Source organism: Anomaloglossus baeobatrachus, chromosome 10 (assembly GCF_048569485.1).
Source record: "Anomaloglossus baeobatrachus isolate aAnoBae1 chromosome 10, aAnoBae1.hap1, whole genome shotgun sequence".
Classification (NCBI taxonomy): domain Eukaryota; kingdom Metazoa; phylum Chordata; class Amphibia; order Anura; family Aromobatidae; genus Anomaloglossus; species Anomaloglossus baeobatrachus.
Window position 1 is genome coordinate 47,937,717 of NC_134362.1, and position 22,500 is coordinate 47,960,216.

General features: G+C 51.5%; 1 protein-coding gene across 1 annotated transcript in view; it reads left to right on the forward strand.

Moving 5' to 3' along the window:
• The window catches only part of AHNAK (AHNAK nucleoprotein), a 92,951-nt gene that overhangs the window by 44,346 nt on the left and 26,105 nt on the right, over window positions 1–22,500 (forward strand). The window contains exon 2 of the mRNA XM_075326565.1: window positions 9,434–9,511. The gene's annotated coding sequence lies outside the window, so the exon portion shown is untranslated. The remainder of the gene's footprint in view (window positions 1–9,433; window positions 9,512–22,500) is intronic.

Below are 22,500 nucleotides of genomic sequence, written 5' to 3' on the forward strand. Positions count from 1 at the left end.
GCTAGCAGCCCCCACTACAGGGTCACGGCAGGGAGTCATCCTGTGTCCATTGTCCCCAAGCCACCTAATTTCCATATCACAGGACATGGCCATGGAGGTGTAAGTGGAACACTGAGAACAAGAAGGGAGGGGGCACTGCCAGGGAGTGATGAGGGATTATAACTGGAGTCATAATTCATCTTCATATCCCGGGATTTGCCTCACAATATATATATACACACACATTATATATACACACACACATTATATATGTGTGTATATATATATATATATATGTGTGTGTATGTGTATATATATATATATATGTGTGTGTATGTATATATATATACATATATGTGTGTGTATGTGTGTGTATATATATATATATATATATATATATATATATATGTATATATGTGTATATAATATATATATATATATATATATATATATATATATATATATATATATATATATATATATATAATATTAGATAGATGTTGTTGTGTGTAGTTACCAAGTGTTTGTGTAGGGCGCTGTACATGTTCTGGGTGTTGTCTGGGTGTGACGGGGGGGTGAGAGCGGTGTTGTATGTGTGTTGCGTTGTTTGTGGAGCGCTGTGTGTGTGTTGCGCGGTTTGTGTGTGTGGTGTGTTTTGGGGGGAGGTATGTTTTGTGCAATGTGTGTGTTGTGCTGTATGTGCATATATTTGTGTGTGCCGCGGTGTTTGTGTGTTGGGTGTTGTGTGTGTGCAGCGTTGTCTGTGGGTGTCTGTGTAGGGCAGTTGATTGTGGTTCCCAGTGTGTTTGTGTGTGTGGTGTGTTGTGCAGTGCGCGCGCGTGTGTGTGTGTTGGGGGAGTTGTGCACTTCCCATCGTGCTCCATTCCCCATGCAGCGCACTCCCCATCGTGCTCCATCCCCCATGCAGCGCACTCCCCATAGTGCTCCATCCCTTATGCTGCGCACCCCCCATCGTGCTCCATCTCCCATGCTGTGCACTCCCAAACGTGCTCCATCCCCCATGCTGCACCAGCATCAGCCTCTACCCGCAGCATCAGCCTCTCTGTCCCCAGCATCAGCCTCTCTGTCCCCAGCATCAGCCTCTCTGTCCCCAGCATCAGCCTCTCTGTCCCCAGCATCAGCCTCTCTGTCCCCAGCATCAGCCTCTCTGTCCCCAGCATCAGCCTCTCTGTCCCCAGCATCAGCCTCTCTGTCCCCAGCATCAGCCTCTCTGTCCCCAGCATCAGCCTCTCTGTCCCCAGCATCAGCCTCTCTCCTCTCAGCCTCCTCCAGCACGCCGTGCTCCTCTGCCGACACTCACAGATCCGATCGCATACACTCACACACACCCACACACACCCGATCGCATACACTCACACACACACATTGACGATATTGCACATACGCGCTTATAATCACAACATCCGGAGATACCACATGCTTCTGGCCATGTGATCCTCCGGCAGGTCCTGGAAGCTCACTGCACAGTATCGCCGCCGAGAAGCAAGCGATATCCCAGGATGTTGTGAGTATGTGGATGCGATGTGATGTGTGTGTGAGGTGTGTGTGAGAGTGAGTGTGATCTGATGTGTGTGTGTGTGTGTGTGTGGTTGTGTGTGTATGTTCCGCCGCTGCAGGACCTTGATGCGCTGGTAACTATGCTACCATGGTTACCAGCGTATCTCGTCCCCCGCTCGCACGGGAGCCCACACCAGCATACGCCGGCCAGCCCCAGCAATGCGAGGGTATGTGTCGGCTGGTTTGGCGGCGTACGCTGATGTGGGCTCCCAGGGGTACAGTACTCACCTGGTAGTCGTGGCTCCGTGACCGTGTCGGTTCGGGGAACGCGTGGGGGGGGCGGGGCCAGAGCTAGCGTGCATTGCGTGAGGGGGGGCGGGGCGTGGCCGAGTTGCCAATGCCTGCAGGGTGCCGGGGCAAGAGGCCAATCTGTGGGGGGGGGCGGGGCCATGGCGAGCCCAGCGGCCAATCAGCTTTGTGTCACCGTAAGGACACAATTTTGGAGCAAGACAGACACAGACAGACAGAATAAGGCAATTATATATATAGATGTGTATACGATGGAACAAAATCCTACAAAGATCAGTGTGAGAGTGTAACGTGCAAAAGGGGGCGGAAAAAGGGGGGGGTCAAAAGAAGGTTGACAAATGGACGTAATCCTCCAAAACCTAGATTGGAAGGGAGTTTGGTGGCCAAAAAGCAGAGAGATCACCGAGAGAACTTTTGTTGTAGTGCATAAAAAATCTTTAGCTGTGGTCAAAGGATACCGCAATTATTAGGAGGTAAAAGGGGGGGGGTTGAGTTGTCCTTGGTTTAGGGGGTCTGTATCAGTACATTTCACTGGTGTTGAACACACGACCCATACATAGTTTGGTCTATTCTGTAGTCACATGGATGTGAAACCTGGACAATGACGAAACAAGACAAAAGAAGGGTTAACGCCTTTAAAATGTGGTTCTGGAGAAGGTTATCAACACCATGGATGGCAAGAAGATGAAACCAACGAATTTTGGAACAAATCAAGTCAGACATGTCACTTGAAGCATGGATCACCAAGCTATGACTTTCAAACTTTGTTCTCTTTGTATGATGTGTCCAATCAATCGAGAAGGACATCATGGCCATAAGAAAAGAAGGGACAAGGCGAAGAGGAAGACTAGCAACCTGATGTTTTGATATTAAGATAACTGTGGAGAAGACCCTGGTGGACCTATCTAGGATTACATAAGATTGATCTTCCTACACAGCGTTCATCCATCACACTACCATAGCTCGAGATAGAGCTGAAGGCTGTTAAGAGGAGGACATCCAATAAATGTAGGTTAAAAAAATGAGAAATCCCAAATTTATACATATGTACTGCAGAACTGGGGGTAATGGAACCAGAGGTAGTGCACAAGAAAATATTAACACAAATAGAAGCGCCACAGATTAGATACTGTGCTGAAGTTCGTAAGTGTTGCATAATTGTAAAGTAATGCAATGAAGATGAGGTAAAGCATGAGAATAGAGGCGTAAGACCTGTATGGCAGCCAAAGGAGCACCCCCGATGCGCGTTTCACATACAGTATCAACCCCGTGCTTGGTTTGATCATTCCGGCTGTGCTGACAACTCATTGTAAACGTGATGTTTTTCGTTTCTCTCTTCTACGATTGAACCGTTATATACAAGTGCGCATTACTTAAGCAAATGGAGGTAGGAATTGTATTACCAAACACTTGGAATAGAATGTAGTGGGGAGGTGGCTGGATATCCTGACTATTTTCTAGTTGTTGGCTACTTTCCCCCCCCCCCCCCCCCTTTTTAAATATTTAGATGGCTTTCTTCCCATGCTATTTTTACAACCATTTGCATATATATGATTTTTTTTTTTTTTTCTTCCATATAACGCTATGTTTACCAAGGCTGGGGATGGCAGCGTTCGCCCATGTGAATGAACTCGCTGCGCTATGTTTCTAAAGTAAACTTGATGCGCCAGCCTTGGGGCATTTGGCGTGATAGGACGTACATGCTACAGTAGTGTCGTTAGGACACGCCTTTATTTTGGAACGGCTTGATCTTTTTGTGGTTGACGAATTGTGCCAACCATTTTGGCTCAGCAGTTCTCACAGTGAAAATTGCAGAGTCATATGTACGGCTCTTTAATAACCACGTACAGTTTTATGAACATTTCGTCTCCATTATCAATTTTAATGTGCCTTTAAAAACAAACACCATCACTTTTTTTTTTTTTTTTTCTTTACCACAAAAGGAATACGATTTAAGTTTTTTTCAACTTCTATTAAATTGGTGAAATTGCAAAGTGATGAGAAAAAATAGATAACCTTGCAATTTAGCTCTTAACGAAAATACTCTCCGTTCTCAGAAGTGTTCAGTTTTCTACGTAAGTAGCACACATTATTCTAAAGGTGGCTGGATCTGACCTACTTGAGCGTTCTAGTGCTTGTCCCTTTTTTTGGGTGCTCCGGCGTTTGTCCCTATTTTTGGGTCCTCCGGTGCTTGTCCCTATTTTTGGGTCCTCCGGCGCTTGTCCCTATTTTTGGGTCCTCCGGCGCTTGTCCCTATTTTTGGGTGCTCCGGCGCTTGTCCCAATTTTTGGGTGCTCCGGCGTTTGTCCCTTTTTTTTGGGTCCTCAGGCGCTTGTCCCTTTTTTTTTTTTTTTTGGGTGCTCCGGCGCTTGTCCCTTTTTTTTTTTTTTGGGTGCTCCGGCGCTTGTCCCTTTTTTTGGGTGCTTCGGTGCTCGTCCCTATTCCTGTGCTTATCCCTTGGTGCTCCTTGAAGGTTGCAAAATAGAAGCGTGCAGTTTGGATCAGCATTACGACCATGCTATCAGGCCAAAGTGTCAATCAGGACCTCACAACCCTCCCAGCAAACAGGAAGCGGAGAGGCAGAGGAGCACTGTGCTCCTGAAGATTGAAAGTGGTACAACCCCTTTAATTGAAACCGAGAATTGCACTCATTCGAGGGAAAGAAAAATAGCTATTTTTCTGTAAAGCTAAACTATTCCTTCTGCTTAGAATATTAGCATAATCTCAATGGAAATTGTGACTGTTCCTTTTCCTGATCAGAACAAGCCATACATACTACCATGGTAACTATCCTACAGAAAATCTCGTGTAAGGAAACGTGGTTTGTAAGACCGTTGACCATTAATAATTCTAAGAATGTGGGATATAAAGGGGATTTCTAATCTGAGAAATATTTTCCTTCCATTAGAGTGTATGGGGGGAGGGAGTTTATCAGCTGCAGATGTTGTAGACATGTACTGAGGGCAGATTCCCTCCTCTCCCTCTCTGTAATTGGAGAGGTATATGTGGCATTATACATGGATAAACCAGCTCTGCTAGATCCTACAGCCTCCCCTGCATGTCTCTGCATGGCCTCCCTGCATTCCTGTACCTCAAAGCCGCTCTGTTCTCAGAATACAACAATCTTGCTTTGTTTCTAAACCCAGTCTTTTTTTTTTTTTTTTTTTTTTTTTTAATAACCCCATATATATATATATATTTTTTTTTTTTTCTAAATAGAATTTCTGCCAAACAGATTTTCCCTTGCCCCTTCTCACACCCCATGCTCTGTCTCTGCACGTCTCTGCAGTTCACAGCCCCTCCTCAGTCATGTCTGTTCAGAAATCCAGATCGTATGATTCTTCTTTAAAATCACTAACTTGTTTATCTGGATAAATAAACTGTTGCGGATAGTAACAAGAAGGCTGGGAAAGGCAATCGTGTGTCATCAAAAAACATTCTGTGTTTTGCAAGTAGTTTCATTGGCATGGCTTGGCGCAAGTGGTTTATCAAGCCGACCTTTTATAGAGAACTTGCCACCAGGTCATAAATGGTTCAATTGCTGACATTTTATTTTCGCTGCTCCCCTGTGCAATCCAGTTTTTGTTTCTATAAAATCCGCCCTACGGTTCCAGAGATATGGGTGTTTTTATTCAGTGCTAATTTTTATGGTCTTTACTAAGGAGGTGTGGCTACCAAGGTAATTATGCAAAGGAGCCTAAAGATACGCCCCCGAGGAGCTTGTGAAATAAAAAGGATCATATCTCTGGAAATCTTTGCGGTTTTAGAAAAAGACAAAACAAAACTGAATACTCGGGAGCAGCTGTCATATCAAAATATATCAAAAACTGGCCCCTTTTTTACATGTCAGGTGCTCTTTCAAGAGGATCTACACTTGCTATAGATATATATTTTATTTATTTATTTTAATCTGGTGTGAATGCTATACTGTGAGCAATACAGTACAGTTTATTTTTCTTAAACAATCCATTGGTTTCACACAATTGTGTTGTGGAGGCCAAATGGGTGTGATAAAGTGTGTGTGTGTGGGGGGGGTGACTATCCACTTTGGTACCATGCTCATTGTTCAAAGCTAGCTGAAGTTACCAATGGTTGTTTGCTGTGTAAAACAGCTGGCACCAGGGGCAGACACATCATTGGTGCAACCTGTGCAGCTGCACAGGGGCCAAACAGGTTAGGAGGCCCATTTCTACTTTCCAAAACAGGTGGAATTTTGATGAGGTTTTGGACTGAAAAGGGCCCATATACTGTTCGTGCACAGGGGCCCTTTTCTGTCGGTGTCTACCAGTGGCTGGCACCCAAGTGATATGTAGCTGGCTCAGCAAGTACCCCCACCCCATACAAATCTTCCTGACTTCTGTTTGTGTGTATATGTACATATGCTCAAAAGATGGATGCATATAATGGAGGAGGGAGAAATGGACAGACAGCAGGCCCGTTTTGCAGAAAACTACAGTCAGCTCATGTATACAGTGACCATATTTTATTAGAAAAAAAATGGCTGAAAACAGAAATCTGATCTCCTAGTTCGTCTGGTCTTACACAGTCCTGCAGGTGCTGAACACTTATGGGGCCTCCAGCACTAGGAATGGTCTGTGCTGGTTCCCAAAGCCTCCAGCCTGTTTACATCATTGAGTGCTAATGGGGGTTCTGGCAGGCTGTCTAGGTAAGATAGAAGGCCTGTCTGACCAGTTGGGTAGTATTGGTTGACAACTAGCCTTAAGGCCAACTTTCACATGAGATGAAAGTCGGACAAGCCTTCCAACCATCTGATGTGTATGAGGACCTAGAGTCTCCCCCCACACCTAGCAGATAGTCATCTGCCCTGATAATATCTGACACCTTTTGTTCAGGTTTTCAGGGAATATAATTGACAGCGCTTTCTCTCTGTGCCTAATGAAAACATGTGAACGCTCAGTCGCGTGTGTTGAAGTCAGGAGATATAGCTGTTGGATAAACAGATCTATCTCATGTGTTTTTGGTTGGCTTCAAAGTACTAAGTTCCTATAAACATTGATACAAATGGTAAGCTTTTGATCTTGGCTGGACCGCTCTCGAACTTGGCTGGACCGCTCTCGAACTTGGCCGGACCGCTCTCGAACTTGGCCGGACCGCTCTCGAACTTGGCCGGCCCGCTCTCGAACTTGGCCGGCCCGCTCTCGAACTTGGCCGGCCCGCTCTCGAACTTGGCCGGCCCGCTCTCGATCTTGGCCGGCCCGCTCTCGATCTTGGCCGGCCCGCTCTCGATCTTGGCCGGCCCGCTCTCGATCTTGGCCGGCCCGCTCTCGATCTTGGCCGGCCCGCTCTCGATCTTGGCCGGCCCGCTCTCGATCTTGGCCGGCCCGCTCTCGATCTTGGCCGGCCCGCTCTCGATCTTGGCCGGCCCGCTCTCGATCTTGGCCGGCCCGCTCTCGATCTTGGCCGGCCCGCTCTCGATCTTGGCCGGCCCGCTCTCGATCTTGGCCGGCCCGCTCTCGATCTTGGCCGGCCCGCTCTCGATCTTGGCCGGCCCGCTCTCGATCTTGGCCGGCCCGCTCTCGATCTTGGCCGGCCCGCTCTCGATCTTGGCCGGCCCGCTCTCGATCTTGGCCGGCCCGCTCTCGATCTTGGCCGGCCCGCTCTCGATCTTGGCCGGCCCGCTCTCGATCTTGGCCGGCCCGCTCTCGATCTTGGCCGGCCCGCTCTCGATCTTGGCCGGAGTAATGGGGCCTCTTGACTCCTTCCTTCACCAATGTCAAGTCAAGAAAAAAAAGATTGAGCATATTAAATATAAACTGCACATCCCTTCGTTCTTAAAGGAAATAAGCCATCTCCAGAGATGTATGCAGCGGCGGCTTCCTCCTTTTTGCCCCTTTTTAAATGCACATGAATATTCGGTCACACCGAGCGATTGTCCCGAACAATCATTCGGATGCCAGCTGTTCAGTTTATATAGGCAAAGTTTAGGGTGTGAGTTTTATTGCTATGTTTCGGATTTTTGAAGATTTTCTGCTCCAAAAACTCAGTGTGAACACAGCCTTACCGTATGTGCACACAACATTTTTTGAAGTTTAAAAAAAAATGACAAATTTTCTACTGGAAACTTTGGAATCTTCAGGAAACGTTTTATCTTTTCGAAGTTTTTGGAGCCTTTTGATTGGACAGTTACTACTTTTTTAAAGCATTTTTCCATCAGGAGTTGCTTCAAAGAAGCAATGTGCCCTTCCTTTTCTCCTTCCTTTTCTCTCACTGGACACTTTTCAAACCCTTAGGTTGCCAATGATTAGACTATCCGTGGCTCTCCCGACCCGAGCACGGTGGCTTTGTATGCTTTATATGAGGATGTCTCTCTCGTGTCAGGAGACCTGCGGCTATCCGAGATCGCACTGATAACTGACATCTGAAGGATCCCTAAAGGAGAAGAAAAACCCTCAAAAGACTAAACGTATGAGCAGCAAACTAGTTTTACAACAGAAATAAAGTGTTTTAGGGCCTTTTTTGTCTTTTGGAATGAACCAGCTTCCAAAGACCCCCTCAATTGTGTGCGCAGACCCTTAGGGGGGCATTACACGTTGCGACATCGCTTCCGAAATATCGTCGGGGTCATGTCGTTAGTGATGCACATTCGGCGCCGGTAGCGACATCGCAACGTGTAAATTCTAGGTGTGACGATAAACTATCGCAAAAGCGTCGAAAATCGGTGATCTGTGTAGCGTCGGTCATTTCCATAATGTCGGGTCGACCGCAGGTACGATGTTGTTTGTCGTTCCTGCAGCTCCACACATCGCTGTGAGTAAACCCGCAGGAGCGACAAACCTCACCTTACCTGCGTCCCGACGGCAATGCGGAAGGGAGAAGGTGGGCAGGATGTTATGTCCCGCTTGTCTCCGCGCCTCCGCTTCTAGTGGCCGGCCGATTTAGTGACACCGAAAGCACCTCCCCCTTGAAGGAGAGAGTTTGGCGGTCACAGCGACGTCGCCGAGCAGGTATGTGCGTGTGAAGCTGCCGTAGCGATAATGTTCGCTACGGCAGCAATCACCACATATCTCATGTGTGACGGGGGCGCGTGCTATCGCGCTGGACATTGCTAGCATTTGCTAGCGATGCCGCAACGTGTAAAGCCCGCCTTAGTGATAATTGCCAATCCCCTAGGTGTTATGCCAAGGCCGAAACGTTGCATTTCTTTTAGTAGTAGCGGTAGTACGCCATTAAAAAAAGCAAGTGTCCGGCAGGGAGGCCTTTGTATCGCGTTCTCGACAATGCAATCAATTGTGTCCTCAATATTTTGCTTTCCGCCTTGTGTGCATCAAGCAATTTAATCCATTAGTGCTGGAGGGTAGCGGAGGGTGGACCCAGCCTGGCTTTATACAGACTTCCAGTGTCTCGTTAATTTGGGACGTATGGTCTCTTGATATGTGGCCAGAATCATGGGAGAAGGGACTATCGTGGACTCATTGTATAATATTTACACAGGGAGGTTTGTTTTAATGTCACGTGGCTTTTATGGATATCCACGTTTTTCTTAAAGGTCCACACCCTGTCTGTCTAATAGTTAAAAAAAAACAAAAACCTGTGTATATATGGGGGGGAGGGGTTATAATATGGAGGAATATCTGTTTTTAATGACCTTTATTCTTTGTCCCAACAGCCTGAAGTCCTCATGCAAACAACCGTGCAGACAGAGCCAGCCAGGTATTGTAGAAGGTAACCGACTCAAAATATCAAGGTAAATCCTCCTCATTTACTGGATCAATAAGTAATATTCTTATAACCATTTATTACAGCCAATGCCACGTTCTCTCAATTTTCAAAACTCCCTTGAGGGAATCTGATTGGCTTTTGTAGGCAACGGCTTCTCATCTCCCCATTTTTAATGAGTTGTGGTTAAAAGAAGAGAAGCCATACCTGGAAATATTGCCCCAGCACACCATGGTAAAGCTGCATTTCTAGAATCTGGATTTGTGGGGTTTTTTTTGTTTAATCATAGCATCTGATTATACCCTAAATCTCATGGGACATGAACTTCACTCGAAAATGGGGTAATTTGTAAATTTATAGTTTTCATTTCAAGCTGCTTCCTGAGTTATTGAGCTGAATCATAGAAGAGAAGTTGCTGTTCATCCCATCCGAAATGTATTTCTCTTCTAATTAATGGTGGTTTAAACCAAGTTTGTCCCTTCCTTGTGTGTGTGGGGCATCTTGACATGCACACTCACGTGGTGTGGGGAGGGGTATCTCTGCACACATGGGGGGGGGGGGGGGGGCGGCGGGCGGGAGGAAGTGTCTCTGCTTGCGCTATGGGGGGGGGGGGTGGGAGGAAGCGTCTCTACTCGCGCTATGGGGGGGGACGTTAGGAAGCATCTCTGCTCGCGCTATGGGGGGGGACGTTAGGAAGCATCTCTGCTCGCGCTATGGGGGGGACGTTAGGAAGCATCTCTGCTCGCGCTATGGGGGGGACGTTAGGAAGCATCTCTGCTCGCGCGATGGGGGGGGGGGAGGAAGCATCTCTGCTCGCGCGATGGGGGGGAGGAAGCATCTCTGCTCGCGCGATGGGGGGGGAGGAAGCATCTCTGCTCGCGCGATGGGGGGGAGGAAGCATCTCTGCTCGCGCGATGGGGGGGGAGGAAGCATTTCTGCTCGCGCGATGGGGGGGGAGGAAGCATCTCTGCTCGCGCGATGGGGGGGAGGAAGCATCTCTGCTCGCGCGATGGGGGGGAGGAAGCATCTCTGCTCGCGCGATGGGGGGGAGGAAGCATCTCTGCTCGCGCGATGGGGGGGAGGAAGCATCTCTGCTCGCGCGATGGGGGGGAGGAAGCATCTCTGCTCGCGCGATGGGGGGGGGGAGAGGAAGCATCTCTGCTCGCACGATGGGGGGTGGGGAGGAGGAAGAGGAGAGAAAGCATCTCTGCTCGCACGATGGGGGGTGGGGAGGAGGAAGAGGAGAGGAAGCATCTCTGCTCGCGCGATGGGGGGGGAGGGGGGGGAGAGGAAGCATCTCTGCTCGCGCGATGGGGGGGGAGGGGGGGGAGAGGAAGCATCTCTGCTCGCGTGATGGGGGGGAGGGGGGGGGAGAGGAAGCATCTCTGCTCGCGCGATGGGGGGGGAGAGGAAGCATCTCTGCTCGCGCGATGGGGGGGAGGGGGGGGGAGAGGAAGCATCTCTGCTCGCGCGATGGGGGGGGGGGGGGGGAGAGAGAGGAAGCATCTCTGCTCGCGCGATGGGGGGGGGAGAGAGAGGAAGCATCTCTGCTCGCGCGATGGGGGGGAGGGGGGGGGAGAGGAAGCATCTCTGCTCGCGCGATGGGGGGGAGGGGGGGGGAGAGGAAGCATCTCTGCTCGCGCGATGGGGGGGGGGGGGGGGGGGGAGAGGAAGCATCTCTGCTCGCGCGATGGGGGGGGGGGGGGGGGAGAGAGGAAGCATCTCTGCTCGCGCGATGGGGGGGGGGGGGGGGAGAGGAAGCATCTCTGCTCGCGCGATGGGGGGGGAGAGGAAGCATCTCTGCTCGCGCGATGGGGGGGGAGAGGAAGCATTTCTGCTCGCGCGATGGGGGGGGAGAGGAAGCATTTCTGCTCGCGCGATGGGGGGGGGAGAGGAAGCATTTCTGCTCGCGCGATGGGGGGGGAGAGGAAGCATTTCTGCTCGCGCGATGGGGGGGGAGAGGAAGCATTTCTGCTCGCGCGATGGGGGGGGAGAGGAAGCATTTCTGCTCGCGCGATGGGGGGGAGAGGAAGCATTTCTGCTCGCGCGATGGGGGGGGAGAGGAAGCATTTCTGCTCGCGCGATGGGGGGGGAGAGGAAGCATTTCTGCTCGCGCGATGGGGGGGGGGAGAGGAAGCATTTCTGCTCGCGCGATGGGGGGGGAGAGGAAGCATTTCTGCTCGCGCGATGGGGGGGGGAGAGGAAGCATTTCTGCTCGCGCGATGGGGGGGGGAGAGGAAGCATTTCTGCTCGCGCGATGGGGGGGGAGAGGAAGCATTTCTGCTCGCGCGATGGGGGGGGAGAGGAAGCATTTCTGCTCGCGCGATGGGGGGGGAGAGGAAGCATTTCTGCTCGCGCGATGGGGGGGGAGAGGAAGCATTTCTGCTCGCGCGATGGGGGGGGAGAGGAAGCATTTCTGCTCGCGCGATGGGGGGGGAGAGGAAGCATTTCTGCTCGCGCGATGGGGGGGGAGAGGAAGCATTTCTGCTCGCGCGATGGGGGGGGAGAGGAAGCATTTCTGCTCTCGCGCGATGGGGGGGGAGAGGAAGCATTTCTGCTCGCGCGATGGGGGGGGGGAGAGGAAGCATTTCTGCTCGCGCGCGATGGGGGGGAGAGGAAGCATTTCTGCTCGCGCGATGGGGGGAGAGGAAGCATTTCTGCTCGCGCGATGGGGGAGAGGAAGCATTTCTGCTCGCGCGATGGGGGAGAGAGGAAGCATTTCTGCTCGCGCGATGGGGGGGTGGGGGAGGGAGAGGAGAAGCATTTCTGCTCGCGCGATGGGGGGGAGAGGAAGCATTTCTGCTCGCGCGATGGGGGGGAGAGGAAGCATTTCTGCTCGCGCGATGGGGGGGGAGAGGAAGCATTTCTGCTCGCGCGATGGGGGGGTGGGGGAGGGAGAGGGAGGAAGCATTTCTGCTCGCGCGATGGGGGGGGTGGGGGAGGGAGAGGGAGGAAGCATTTCTGCTCGCGCGATGGGGGGGGTGGGGGAGGGAGAGGGAGGAAGCATTTCTGCTCGCGCGATGGGGGGGTGGGGGGGGAGAGGAGAGAGGAAGCGCGCGATGGGGGAGAGGAAGCATCTCTGCTCGCGCGATGGGGGGGGGGGAGGGGGGAGAGAGAGAGGAAGCGCGCGATGGGGGAGAGGAAGCATTTCTGCTCGCGCGATGGGGGAGAGGAAGCATTTCTGCTCGCGCGATGGGGAGAGGAAGCATTTCTGCTCGCGCGATGGGGGAGAGGAAGCATTTCTGCTCGCGCGATGGGGGAGAGGAAGCATTTCTGCTCGTGCGATGGGGGAGAGGAAGCATTTCTGCTCGTGCGATGGGGGAGAGGAAGCATTTCTGCTCGCGCGATGGGGGAGAGGAAGCATTTCTGCTCGCGCGATGGGGGAGAGGAAGCATTTCTGCTCGCGCGATGGGGGAGAGGAAGCATTTCTGCTCGCGCGATGGGGGAGAGGAAGCATTTCTGCTCGCGCGATGGGGGAGAGGAAGCATTTCTGCTCGCGCGATGGGGGAGAGGAAGCATTTCTGCTCGCGCGATGGGGGAGAGGAAGCATTTCTGCTCGCGCGATGGGGGGGGTGGGGGAGGGAGAGGGAGGAAGCATTTCTGCTCGCGCGATGGGGGGGTGGGGGGAGGGAGAGGGAGGAAGCATTTCTGCTCGCGCGATGGGGGGGGTGGGGGAGGGAGAGGGAGGAAGCATTTCTGCTCGCGCGATGGGGGGGGTGTGGGGGGGGAGGGAGAGGGAGGAAGCATTTCTGCTCGCGCGATGGGGGGGGGAGAGGAAGCATCTCTGCTCGCGCGATGGGGGGGGGGGGAGGGGGGAGAGAGAGGAAGCGCGCGATGGGGGAGAGGAAGCATTTCTGCTCGCGCGATGGGGGAGAGGAAGCATTTCTGCTCGCGCGATGGGGGAGAGGAAGCATTTCTGCTCGCGCGATGGGGGAGAGGAAGCATTTCTGCTCGCGCGATGGGGGAGAGGAAGCATTTCTGCTCGCGCGATGGGGGAGAGGAAGCATTTCTGCTCGCGCGATGGGGGAGAGGAAGCATTTCTGCTCGCGCGATGGGGGAGAGGAAGCATTTCTGCTCGCGCGATGGGGGAGAGGAAGCATTTCTGCTCGCGCGATGGGGGAGAGGAAGCATTTCTGCTCGCGCGATGGGGGAGAGGAAGCATTTCTGCTCGCGCGATGGGGGAGAGGAAGCATTTCTGCTCGCGCGATGGGGGAGAGGAAGCATTTCTGCTCGCGCGATGGGGGAGAGGAAGCATTTCTGCTCGCGCGATGGGGGAGAGGAAGCATTTCTGCTCGCGCGATGGGGGGGGTGGGGGAGGGAGAGGGAGGAAGCATTTCTGCTCGCGCGATGGGGGGGGTGGGGGAGGGAGAGGGAGGAAGCATTTCTGCTCGCGCGATGGGGGGGGTGGGGGAGGGAGAGGGAGGAAGCATTTCTGCTCGCGCGATGGGGGGGGTGGGGGAGGGAGAGGGAGGAAGCATTTCTGCTCGCGCGATGGGGGGGGGGTGGGGGAGGGAGAGGGAGGAAGCATTTCTGCTCGCGCGATGGGGGGGTGGGGGAGGGAGAGGGAGGAAGCATTTCTGCTCGCGCGATGGGGGGGTGGGGGAGGGAGAGGGAGGAAGCATTTCTGCTCGCGCGATGGGGGGGGTGGGGGGGGTGGAGGAGGGAGAGGGAGGAAGCATTTCTGCTCGCGCGATGGGTGGGTGGGGGGGGGAGGGAGGAAACATTTCTGCTCGCGCGATGGGGGGGGTGGGGGAGGGAGAGGGAGGAAGCATTTCTGCTCGCGCGATGGGGGGGGTGGGGGGGGTGGAGGAGGGAGAGGGAGGAAGCATTTCTGCTCGCGCGATGGGGGGGGTGGGGGGGGTGGAGGAGGGAGAGGGAGGAAGCATTTCTGCTCGCGCGATGGGGGGGGTGGGGGGGGTGGAGGAGGGAGAGGGAGGAAGCATCTCTGCTCGCGCGATGGGGGGGGTGGGGGGGGTGGAGGAGGGAGAGGGAGGAAGCATCTCTGCTCGCGCGATGGGGGGGGTGGGGGGGGTGGAGGAGGGAGAGGGAGGAAGCATCTCTGCTCGCGCGATGGGGGGGAGGAAGCATCTCTGCTCGCGCGATGGGGGGGAGGAAGCATCTCTGCTCGCGCGATGGGGGGGAGGAAGCATCTCTGCTCGCGCGATGGGGGGGAGGAAGCATCTCTGCTCGCGCGATGGGGGGGAGGAAGCATCTCTGCTCGCGCGATGGGGGGGGAGGAAGCATCTCTGCTCGCGCGATGGGGGAGAGGAAGCATCTCTGCTCGCGCGATGGGGGGAGAGGAAGCATCTCTGCTCGCGCGATGGGGGAGAGGAAGCATTTCTGCTCGCGCGATGGGGGGAGAGGAAGCATCTCTGCTCGCGCGATGGGGGGAGAGGAAGCATCTCTGCTCGCGCGATGGGGGGAGAGGAAGCATCTCTGCTCGCGCGATGGGGGGAGAGGAAGCATCTCTGCTCGCGCGATGGGGGAGAGGAAGCATTTCTGCTCGCACGATGGGGGGAGAGGAATCATCTCTGCTCGCACGATGGGGGGTGGGGAGGAGGAAGAGGAGAGGAAGCATCTCTGCTCGCGCGATGGGGGGGGGGGAGAGGAAGCATCTCTGCTCGCGCGATGGGGGGGGGAGAGGAAGCATCTCTGCTCGCACGATGGGGGGTGGGGAGGAGGAAGAGGAGAGGAAGCATCTCTGCTCGCGCGATGGGGGGGGAGGGGGGGGGGGAGAGGAAGCATCTCTGCTCGCGCGATGGGGGGGGAGAGGGGGGAGAGGAAGCATCTCTGCTCGCGCGATGGGGGGGGAGAGGAAGCATCTCTGCTCGCGCGATGGGGGGGAGGGGGGGGGAGAGGAAGCATCTCTGCTCGCGCGATGGGGGGGAGGGGGGGGGGAGAGGAAGCATCTCTGCTCGCGCGATGGGGGGGGGGGGGAGAGAGGAAGCATCTCTGCTCGCGCGATGGGGGGGGGGGAGAGAGAGGAAGCATCTCTGCTCGCGCGATGGGGGGGGGAGAGGAAGCATCTCTGCTCGCGCGATGGGGGGGGAGAGGAAGCATTTCTGCTCGCGCGATGGGGGGGGAGAGGAAGCATTTCTGCTCGCGCGATGGGGGAGAGGAAGCATTTCTGCTCGCGCGATGGGGGAGAGGAAGCATTTCTGCTCGCGCGATGGGGGAGAGGAAGCATTTCTGCTCGCGCGATGGGGGAGAGGAAGCATTTCTGCTCGCGCGATGGGGGAGAGGAAGCATTTCTGCTCGCGCGATGGGGGAGAGGAAGCATTTCTGCTCGCGCGATGGGGGAGAGGAAGCATTTCTGCTCGCGCGATGGGGGAGAGGAAGCATTTCTGCTCGCGCGATGGGGGAGAGGAAGCATTTCTGCTCGCGCGATGGGGGAGAGGAAGCATTTCTGCTCGCGCGATGGGGGAGAGGAAGCATTTCTGCTCGCGCGATGGGGGAGAGGAAGCATTTCTGCTCGCGCGATGGGGGAGAGGAAGCATTTCTGCTCGCGCGATGGGGGAGAGGAAGCATTTCTGCTCGCGCGATGGGGGAGAGGAAGCATTTCTGCTCGCGCGATGGGGGAGAGGAAGCATTTCTGCTCGCGCGATGGGGGAGAGGAAGCATTTCTGCTCGCGCGATGGGGGAGAGGAAGCATTTCTGCTCGCGCGATGGGGGAGAGGAAGCATTTCTGCTCGCGCGATGGGGGAGAGGAAGCATTTCTGCTCGCGCGATGGGGGAGAGGAAGCATTTCTGCTCGCGCGATGGGGGAGAGGAAGCATTTCTGCTCGCGCGATGGGGGAGAGGGAGGAAGCATTTCTGCTCGCGCGATGGGGGGAGAGGGAGGAAGCATTTCTGCTCGCGCGATGGGGGAGAGGGAGGAAGCATTTCTGCTCGCGCGATGGGGGAGAGGGAGGAAGCATTTCTGCTCGCGCGATGGGGGAGAGGGAGGAAGCATTTCTGCTCGCGCGATGGGGGAGAGGGAGGAAGCATTTCTGCTCGCGCGATGGGGGGGGTGGGGGAGGGAGAGGGAGGAAGCATTTCTGCTCGCGCGATGGGGGGGGTGGGGGAGGGAGAGGGAGGAAGCATTTCTGCTCGCGCGATGGGGGGGGTGGGGGAGGGAGAGGGAGGAAGCATTTCTGCTCGCGCGATGGGGGGGGGGGGGGAGGGAGAGGGAGGAAGCATTTCTGCTCGCGCGATGGGGGGGGTGGGGGAGGGAGAGGGAGGAAGCATTTCTGCTCGCGCGATGGGGGGGGTGGGGGAGGGAGAGGGAGGAAGCATTTCTGCTCGCGCGATGGGGGGGGTGGGGGGGGTGGAGGAGGGAGAGGGAGGAAGCATTTCTGCTCGCGCGATGGGGGGGGTGGGGGGGGTGGAGGAGGGAGAGGGAGGAAGCATTTCTGCTCGCGCGATGGGGGGGGTGGGGGGGGTGGAGGAGGGAGAGGGAGGAAGCATTTCTGCTCGCGCGATGGGGGGGGTGGGGGGGGTGGAGGAGGGAGAGGGAGGAAGCATTTCTGCTCGCGCGATGGGGGGGGTGGGGGGGGTGGAGGAGGGAGAGGGAGGAAGCATTTCTGCTCGCGCGATGGGGGGGGTGGGGGGGGTGGAGGAGGGAGAGGGAGGAAGCATTTCTGCTCGCGCGATGGGGGGGGTGGGGGGGGTGGAGGAGGGAGAGGGAGGAAGCATTTCTGCTCGCGCGATGGGGGGGGTGGGGGGGGTGGAGGAGGGAGAGGGAGGAAGCATTTCTGCTCGCGCGATGGGTGGAGGAGGGAGAGGGAGGAAGCATTTCTGCTCGCGCGATGGGTGGAGGAGGGAGAGGGAGGAAGCATTTCTGCTCGCGCGATGGGTGGGGAGGGAGAGGGAGGAAGCATTTCTGCTCGCGCGATGGGTGGGTGGGGGGGGGGGGAGGGAGGAAACATTTCTGCTCGCGCGATGGGTGGGGGTGGGAGGAAGGAAGCATTTCTGCCCGCGCGATGTGTTGGGGTGGGAGAAGAAGGAAGCATTTCTGCTCGCGCGATGGGTGGGGGAGGGAGGGAGGAAGCGGGAGGAAGCATTTCTGCTCGCGCGATGGAGGGGGTGGGGGAGGGAGAGGGAGGAAGCATTTCTGCTCGCGCGATGGGGGGGGGGGGGGAGAGGGGGGGAGAGGGAGGAAGCATTTCTGCTTGCGCGATGGGTGGGGGGGGAGAGGGAGGAAGCATTTCTGCTCGTGCGATGGGTGGGTGGGGGGGGAGAGGGAGGAAGCATTTCTGCTCGTGCGATGGGTGGGGGGGGGGAGAGGGAGGAAGCATTTCTGCTCGCGCGATGGGTGGGGGGGGGGAGAGGGAGGAAGCATTTCTGCTCGCGCGATGGGTGGGGGGTGGGGGGTGGGTGGGGGGGGGAGAGGGAGGAAACATTTCTGCTCACGCAATGGGGGGAGGGAGGAAGCATCTCTGCTTGCGCGATATTAGGGGGGGAGGAGCAGCATATCTGCTGGGGGGGAGAGCATCTCGGCTCGTGCGATTGGGGGGGGGGACAGAGTTTCTCGGCTCGTGCGATTGGGGGGGAGAGAGCATCTCTGCACGCACTCATAAAATTCTATGGAGGGGATGGAAGAGCTAAAGGCAGACGTTCTGCTGCAATTTCACCTGAATTTACAGATACACTTTATAAAGGGAACCTGTCAGGTTTCCTCTGCCCTCCAACCCAGCAGTATTCACATGTGTATGACTACATTCCCTATTTATAAACTCCGCTGTTCCTATGCTAATTAGGATGGGGCGTTAGTTCCGCAAACTAGTTGGCCCACTCTCCATGTTATCACTCCCCTGTGGGCGTGATGATGTGATTTTCACGAGCAGTGTCACTGCAGCTCCTGGAAATCTTGCGCATGCTCGTGGCTTTGTTTACTTACATTGAGCCTCTGAAGCCGGGTGTACGCATCCTGGCTTCAGAGAGTCACTGCGAATGATCGGAAGAACAGTTTCTGCATTTCCGGTCATGTGCAGTACCTCTCTAAAGCGGGAATGTGTACACAGCACACGCAGCTTCAGAGGTTCAATGTTGGTGAACAAAGCCGCACACATGCGCGAGATTTCCAGGAGCTGCGGTGATGCCAGCTCGTAGAAATCATGTTGTTACGCCCGTAGGGGCGTGATAATACAGAAAGAGGGCCAGCTAGAATGGGGGAACTAAAGGGCTAATTAGCATAGCAAAAGCAGAAGTTATAAAAAAAAATGTAAACATTGAGCTAAAGAGGTTATCCACTACTAGGACAGCCCTTTCAGATTCCTTATGTTTCCCCCAGGTAAAACTAATAAAGACTCTACTCACATCCCGCGCCGGAACCATTCCAGCGGTACTGCACTTTGTGTTCCCGGGATTCATGGGACGTTATGTCACGTGAGCCCCACATCCAATCAAGGCTGGCTTCTATCTTCCCGCCTTCAGACCAAATGAGTTAATCAACAGGAAGTGAGCGCTGCGGCTGCCACTCACTTCCTGTTGATTGCTTATTTGGTCCGAAGGTGAGCAGACTGAAGCCAGCGCTGATTTAATGCGGGGCTTGCGTTAGATTACAATCAGCACCGGCTTCTGTCTCCTCACCTTCGGATCAAACCAGTAATCAACAGGAAGTCAGTGGCAGCCGCAGCGCTCAAATGAGCCCTAGGAACATGCACCACTGGAATGGTGCCGGTACGGGAAGTGAGTACAGGCTTTTTTATATTTTACCTTGGGGAAATGTGGAATCAGAAAGGGTTGTCCTAGTAGTGGACAACCCCTTTAAGTGTATAACATACAGGGCTGATTAGGCAGGGAATTTAGTCATACAGATGTGAATGCTGCTGGGTTGGAGGGCAGAGGGGACCTGACAAATTCCCTTTAAAGTGAATTCAAATTCACTAAAGACAGATGTAACCAATTTTACCCATGAATTTGGCATGAATGATCCAGGAGGAGAAAGAATCAGAATTCTCTAAGATATATTACAAACTTTCTTATTGTCATGTGTGCTATTGATTTAAGAAATTAAAAACTGGCAGTAAGGCTATGTGCGCACGTAGCGTAATTACATGCAGTTACGCTTTGTAGCGCAGTGTAACTGCATGCGTCCTGCGTCCCCTGCATAATCTATGGAGATTATGCAGGGGCCATGCGCACGTGGCGTATTAGAGCGCAGCGCTTCGGCTGCTGCCCGAAGCGCTGCGTTCTAAGAAGTGACATGTCACTTCTTCCGTGCGCTTTGCCGGCACCTCCTGCTCTGTCTATGGCAGGAGCTGTACTCAGAGCGCATGGAATCGGCTTTTTTTTTTCTCTACGGACATTTTCTGCAGCGATTTGAAGCGCACGTGTGCTCTTCAGATCGCTGCAGAAATTTCTGCAGGGCTAGTACGCAACATGCGCACATTTAGACCTGACTCTTGCACTAGGGCAGATGTCGGCATCAACCATGGGAGAAAAGCTGCTGCCAGAGGTGTCAGGCGGCAGCGGCTTATCCCTCTCTCTGTGAATGTGTATAGGAGTGTCTCGGCAGTATGGCAGTAGTGGCGTATGGCCACCTTTACTAATCAAACTGAAATCTGCATTCTATCTGTCACTAGTACTGTTCTTTTTTTTTTTTTTTTTCTTTAAAAAAAAATATTTTTTTATATATAATATATATATAATTTTTTTTCTTTTAAAATAATAAAAAAATAATTATAAAATATTGTATATCTTTTTATAATTTTTTTCTTTAAAAATAAGAAAAATAATTATAATTATATATATATATATATTACAATTTATAATTATTTTTTTCTTTAAAAATAATGAAAAAATAATTATAAAATATTGTATATCTTTTTATAATTTTTTTCTTTAAAAATAAGAAAAATAATAATTATAATTATATATATATATATATATATATATATATATTACAATTTATAATTATTTTTTTCTTTAAAAATAATGAAAAAATAATTATAAAATATATATTATTTTCTTTAAAAATAACGACAAATAATAAATTATGAAATATTAATTTATATATATATATATATATATATATATATATATATATATATATATATATATATATATAAAAAATTAGATGGTAAAATAAAAAAAACATACCCTAACAATGAGCTTCACATTCATCCATTAAGCAGGAGAAGGAGCTTTTTGCCAAACAGTGATTATACATAAGAGAGCTTTTAAAGAAAAACTTTTACCTTTTAATGTCATATCCGTATGTATGACTCAGACTCCGAACCTCCATTTTAGATCTTCAATAGTTTGTATATGAGCCACGAAATGTGCTCATCCTCCGCATGCAGTAAATCTGTTCATAGCACCCCGCCTGCTGGCAGAATAGAATACTGCATTTTATTTCATTTTTTTTTCTTAAAGGTATAGTAATTGTTTTTCTATTGGCCCTCCCTGACAAACGGGAAAAGCTGCAAAAATATAATTGTTGTTCTTTGCAATCAGAGAGAATCTTTATACTTTTTTATAGTATTATTTTAGAACTCTAGATAGTGGTTATTATAGTTTTGCCTTAGTAAGTTTTAGAAATTTTTGAATATTTTCTGACTTAATTCTTTTTTTTTTTTTTTTTTTTTCAATCAAGCATAACAAAAAGGTTTTGTGGTGAATATAGCCTTAAAGGGAAGTAAGACATGGTTAAAAAAAAAAAAAAACCCAAACAAACCTTTTTGTTTTAAATCAGTTTATCTATTGCCTTTTTTAAATATTTGTATGTTTTCCATATCACAATTTTGTATTTAAATTTTAAAAATCTTGCAATCTGCACTCTGGCTACTTGGGTTTTTTAAGCTTATACTTTGTTTCAGGAAATGCACATGTACATTAGCAGCGATAGTTTGGCTCTGACCCAATCATTTGTATTGAAACATGTAATGAGCGTGTGCAAAGGTAATTATGACGTTAGAACGGGGAGGAGGTGAGCTGTGACATCTGTTGGATCTATTGAGGTGTTACCTGTCATTGTAATCCTGCCCCTGATGAGGAGCCTGCTGAAAACGTTTCCTGAAAGACAAAGTACGACACTAAAAAAAAAAAGTTGCCAGTGTGAAAATTTCAAGACTACAAATTGTTTTATAATTAAGATTGTGATCTGCAAAAAAATAAAAAGCCAACATGTTTGTTAAATACATGTAATACTGAAACCTGATTTAAAAAAAAAAAAATCATTTTCTGATGACTTCACTTTAAACACTAGTAAGTTCCTCAAAATGATAGAACAATAATGGGAATTTTAGGGATTTTCTCTAAGGGAAGTAAAAATTTGCAACAAACCCCGGCCGTTTTTGTTTTTTTGCTAAGGAATATCTACTTGAATCCAACTTTTACCTAAAATAACAAGTTACCTCTGGATCTTACATTTGCTTAATGCAGCTTTTCCACACATCAAAGCTGTTATGAATTGCTAAGTTGACACATATCAAGTATTCTGTTAGAACGGATCCATTGGCAAAAAAGTTCTGCAAACACTTTCCTGTCCGTTTTGCAAACAGATTTTTTCAGTATCTTTTTTTGTGTTTTTTTTTGTTTTTTAACATGGGAGTCTATGGAAAACAGATCCGTTAACAGATTACTATTTAAAACTGATCCAGTAAGCAAAAAACAGATCCTTTACAAATGCAAGAAAAACAATAGCTAAAGTGCAATCAGTTAATGGATCCATTTTCAATAGACTCCCATGTAAAAAAAACAAAAAAAAAAACAAACAAAAAACCAAACGGATCCTGCAAAAATCAACTTTTACAAAACGGACAAAGTAGGGTTTGCATAACTTTTTTGCCAACGGATTCGCTCTAACAGATGATTACTGGACTGTGAGCCCAATCTGAAAAATGCACCAAAAAAACTTAGGCATAACCTATTCATGAAATGTCTTTTGTTAGAAATATAATTTAAAACAATTTAATATGTCGTAGTAAAACTTCACGCTGATATGGAGAGTTTGTGTGTTTTTTTGTATTGTTGTTTTTTTTTTTTTGCATGCGCAGGATACATCTGTCAAACGTCAGAAATGTGTATCCATCC